Source organism: Triticum aestivum, chromosome 3B (assembly GCF_018294505.1).
Source record: "Triticum aestivum cultivar Chinese Spring chromosome 3B, IWGSC CS RefSeq v2.1, whole genome shotgun sequence".
NCBI classification, from domain to species: Eukaryota; Viridiplantae; Streptophyta; class Magnoliopsida; order Poales; family Poaceae; genus Triticum; species Triticum aestivum.
The window spans coordinates 216,321,867-216,326,200 of NC_057801.1; the positions used below are offsets into that span (position 1 = coordinate 216,321,867).

The 4,334-nt window shown below is 45.6% G+C and overlaps 1 long non-coding RNA gene across 1 annotated transcript; it reads right to left on the bottom strand.

The window, feature by feature from the left end:
* Positions 1 to 335: 335 nt before the first annotated feature.
* Positions 336 to 2,996, bottom strand: LOC123065244 (uncharacterized). Its single transcript, XR_006430940.1, has 3 exons — positions 2,748 to 2,996; positions 1,186 to 1,770; positions 336 to 1,092 (listed from the first exon to the last, which is right to left on the bottom strand). It is a non-coding gene; the product is annotated as an uncharacterized lncRNA (long non-coding RNA).
* Between the last annotated feature and the right edge of the window lie 1,338 nt (positions 2,997 to 4,334).

Below are 4,334 nucleotides of genomic sequence, written 5' to 3' on the forward strand. Positions count from 1 at the left end.
GCAATCGTTCTACAGAATATTTTCATTATATTGAACCAAAGGGACAAAATATACGGATATTGCTTTCTGAGCCCGTGCTCAGATGATCCTGAAATCAGGGTTGTCCAATAGGATGGGGATCTGTGCCGCCCATGGTATTTTCTCTCCGTATATCATAGCTATCGTAGTAAAAAAGACCAGGTTGCAGGCGCATTAAATATGACAGCAGCTCGTCCTGTACAGACGGAACAGCTAATCCGCCCACGGCTCAGCCAATATCCTATCCAGATTGAGCCGTCTCCGTCAGTCGCATGCACGCGCAAACAAACCACTGGCTGTCAGGCAGAGATAGAGCGTTCGTCCTCCAAACAGATTCTATGTTACAGAGTGTTGTGTATTCTAATCCAGGATGGCAAAGCAGAAAAACTTTTTACGCTTATATATACAAGAAACTGGGGTTGACAATCGGAAAGCATCACATACACATTGGCATCACACTTTTTAATGCACTCCCGAATTCTTCCTTGCGTCAGGACGGACACCACACAGAGAACTGAAAGAAGAGTGCTCTGCCCGCGTACACCATTGCTTTGATCCTCCCCAACGGATTCAACTTCCTCGACAGCATACATTATGTCAGATCCGTCGTCCACATCCGAGTCACCACCATCATCGTCAGCCAACGCTCCGGTGCATGGATCGTCCTCGCCGAAACCTTCTTCCAGGGATGCATCTTCTATCTTGTCGTCCCGCTCCTGCTTGAAGATCATAACCGGGCGGGGTTCCAGTTGTACCACCTCCCACTGAAAATGCAAGGAGTTCTGTAGCCGTCTCCGAAGTGTAGTTGTCCACGACCTGTACCATTGCGTCAACGGAATGACCTGCTTACTCCCTGAACCAGAAGAGACTAAGCAGAGTCCACGTACGGACGTACTTGCACGTCCTTATCCTCGCGTTCATCGCAGCCATCCATCGTCTCATCATCGTAGTTTGTGGTTCACAACCTTGTGGAATTCAGATCTGAACTCATTCTTCTTTGTGTACAAAGGACCTAGGCACTCCTTAGCCTTTTTGAGTGTCTGGATACAGTTGCTGATTGGCACCTCCATAGCTCTGTTCAGATATGCGAAGTTTGACAATCACTAGTCAGCATGGGAAAACTTATGCAAAATTAATGATACCAACATACTACATACAGTTATGAACCTGTGAGGATTGTTTTCGGGGCTCGGCCACCAATCATGGAAAGGAACTTAGTGAATGCCCATTTGAAACTTTCGATCTGCTTGTCCCTCATTAGAACCCCTACCAAAATAATGCACTGGAAATGGTTGTTCACCCCAACAAATGCCGGAATGGCATGTCGTACAGATTCGTCCTGTGCGTCGTGTCAAAAGTGACTACATCACCAAACTACCGGTACTGCATGCGACTGTTCCCATTTGTCCACATCAAATTCTTGATCTTGCTCGGGCTTCAATAACTCGACATGTAGTGTATGGGTCACCAGCAACAATATGGGCGAAAACAACCAAAGTTGTCCTCACATCATCATCTGCCTGCTCATGACTAATCTTCCACATATGTTCCGCAAAGTACTCTTTGAGAATGGTACTTTCTCAACAGATCCGAAGAGACTGCAAATGATGTTGTACAATTTTCAATCTGCCAAGTTCAGGTTTGATCACACTTTTCATGGGCTCATCCGTGAATTTCCAAAGAGACTGTTCCAACGCACTCATTCTCAATGCACACGGAGTTCTGTCTGGTGGTGCACTGCCCAGCCACAACCTGAAATTAGCACGGAACAAATTCACTTTCCAAACATAATGAACATCTGTATAACCAGACGACATGTATTTATACAGAGGAAATATCGTACACACAACATTGTTATCGACGCTAACAATTGCATCAATGATCCATTCTATCGGGCAAATGCCTCGCACTTTAAACATAGAGTGTGGAAGCAGTTGCTGCTTGCAACTGACGCACAGCTTAAATCGATAAAAACAGACTCTGGTGCTTCCAGGTTCACACTCCCGGTGGATTGCGCAGAACGCACTGGATAAGTTGGCAGGGTTGGACAAGAACTCTGCAGGTACACGTGAAGATGACAGTCCGTATGGAGTCATTCGGAGACGCTGCTGTGGAATGATTTGATGACCCCAAAATTTGGAAGAAAACTGCCCAGAAACAAGCTGCTCAAGGTGCATTATGGTGTCTTAAGTGCCTTGGTCATGTGAAATTATCCTGGATGTGCTCAATCAGGTTGCCTGATTGAACTTGTGAAATAATCCTAGATATGAGAAATATCAAGTTGTCAGCTGATGCGTATGCATGACTGAACCAGTTTCTCCGTGTCAGCTCTATAAACCCTCTGTATTAGCAAACCTGTTCGTGTTATCATGGAGGAAAGAGCACCCTTCATGTACGCTATTTGTTTTCCGGTCACAATGCTATTGTTTTATACTGACGATGTTGCCTACAGGCCCTTCGCCGGCGCCGGCGCCGCCGCCGCCGCCGCCTTCATGCTACGCCCAGCCGGACCCAACATTGGAATCCGCCGGCATAGCAGTTTGGGCATGACGGCGCGGTAGCGGCACGAGGGACACCGGACCTGAGTGGGAACCTGCAAATCTATGCCCAGCCACCAGTGATGGCGGCGTGCGAGTGGGGGGATCACCAAAATCGTGGACCGAGATCTCCTCCCACAAAGAAAACAAGCAATCCAAACTCCAAAGACGAACAAACACAGGGAAACTCACCGGTCCAGGGGTTCCATCAGCAACTCCAGCCCGTAGCCACGCCGCCGGAACAAGTAGAAGCCGCCGCCGACAGCACGGGACCGAGGTTTCTCGAATCAGTCGTGGATCTCAGTCGTGGACTACCGTCCTGGACCACGGCTCGAATTACTCGACGCGTTCTGGTCCACGGCTCAAGACGGCGCTCCGACGGAGAGACGTCCCACGCTACGAAAATGGCCCACCCATGGGCACTATTGCGGTCCGTATACCACGAGTATCCCTAATATTCTAGGGCCCTGCTCTGACGCGTCAGACTGAATTTTTACGATCCCAACGCATGAACCAGAGATGACGATTTCGAGAGCATCTAGGCCCGAGCACCAAATCGCCCTGTCCCAAATTATATGTACATGCAATGGTACTTCTATGGTATATTTTTATGATTAAACAAAAAAGACAAAAGTACATGTACAAGCAATGATACCTAGTACCAAACCAATTCGTTCTCTACAGAACATGGGTGGTAAAAAAAAGAGAAGCTAAAAACTTTGAACAGTAACCATAAATGTGACAAAATCCAATCCTTATGAGCTTGAACGAATTTGCTTTTAATCCTGTGATCCAGAATGGATGTCTTTCTTGAGCAAAATCTTCCAGGCCAAAGTGCTTGGGGTGCTATTTTTCAAATTTATGTTTTTACTTTGTATCCCAATATTCCTGCAACCCATGATGATGATGTTCATAGAAATACACTTAGAAAGAACACCCAGAGCCAGCGTGAGCTCATGAATAACAACTGTGCCCCTTTTTTATTAGGAATGATCATATCCTAGCATTGTAATGCAAAGGGACAGTCTCAGAAAAGATGCAGCGTAGTCTCCAGTTTCTGTTTATTGCGCAATTGGCAGATACAGGATGGAAGATGAAACGATTTTCTTTGCGAAAGATCTTTGGTGCCAAGTCTGCCATGTAAAAGTAGCCAACCAAAAATGTTATATCTGAGTATTACAGTAGAATTCCATATCTTCCTGAAGATGGGGTGTGTTGGATGACCTTGCATCAGAACCTTGTATAATTTTGCAGCAAAGAAAGAGGTATAGCTAGTTCCAACAATAACTCCATTTATCATTGTTTATAGAGAGTTGAGTCTGAGCTAAGATCATTTGGGTTTGTTGAAACTGCCCAAAGGCTTGAACACCGAGGGGCCTATGGAAAATATCCTCAAGAGATGTTGAGTTTACAACCCGATGCACTGAAGTTAAATCATTAATTGCAAAGGAGTATAGGCTCTGGAAATTGCTCTTTGAGAGGGGTTTCATTTCATTAATCATGCCAAAACATAGTGGATGTGCCTTGGCCAAGAGAGCAAGAGGCAAAGGACTTAAACTCAGGGAGAAGTTTAAGAATACTTTTCCACCAGAAAGATCCAGCGGGTCTGGCAGTAGGAGGGTGATACAGTCATGGGGAAACATAAACACCAATATGATCCCTAGCCTTGCCTCTAAGAATAGCTCATGTATTGATGGTAATCTTGTTTTCCTGATCATGAGCATTGTGAAAGTAACAAGGATACTATCAATAATGAGAACACATTGTTATTGTAACAAC